The sequence below is a fragment of the Sapajus apella genome, unplaced genomic scaffold (assembly GCF_009761245.1).
Source record: "Sapajus apella isolate SASKATOON/1434 unplaced genomic scaffold, GSC_monkey_1.0 scaffold43, whole genome shotgun sequence".
Lineage (NCBI taxonomy): Eukaryota > Metazoa > Chordata > Mammalia > Primates > Cebidae > Sapajus > Sapajus apella.
This window is the reverse complement of record NW_022436983.1, coordinates 970,880-971,589: the sequence shown is the minus strand read 5'-3', so window position 1 is coordinate 971,589 and position 710 is coordinate 970,880.

The window sequence follows — 710 nt, the reverse complement described above, 5'->3', positions numbered from 1 at the left end:
AATGAGGAAGAGCTTACATATTTGGATGGGAAATGTAGCCTCGTTTTCTTGACTCACTTATCTCATGGGCATTTAATACATCCACTGGCCCATGCATGCAATCCCAACACTTTGGGAGGCCGAAGTGGGAAGACTGCTTGAGACCAGAAGTCTCAAAAAGAAAAAAAAATTTTTTTGAGACAGGGAGTCACTGTGTCACCCAACTTCCGCCTCCCGGGTTCAAGCGATTTTCCTGCCTCTGCCTCCCGAGTAGATGGGACTATGGGAATGCATCACAACTCCCAGCTAATTTTTGTATTTTACTAGAGGCGAGGTTTCGCCATATTGGTCAGGCTAGTCGTGAACTCCTGACCTTGTGATCTGCCCTCCTCAGCCTCCCAAAGTGCTGGGATTACAGGCATGAGCCACCGTGCCCCATCAAAAAAAAAATGTTTTTTTAATTCAATGTGGATTCACAGATTGATGTTGGATAGCGAAAGGCACATTTAAGAAGCAGTTAAGTCTCCTGTTTGGGGAACCCTCTGGCCAGGCCTCTAAAACAAAAAAGGTCCAAGGAAATTTGTGCCAAACTTTGCAGAAGGACTTTAGCGCTCTGTCTCTCTCTCTCTCTATCTCTCTCTCTCTCTTTCTCTCTCACTCTCTCTCTCTCTCTCTCTCTCTCTGTGTGTGTGTGTGTGTGTGTGTGTGTGTGTGTGTGTGTGTGTGTGTGT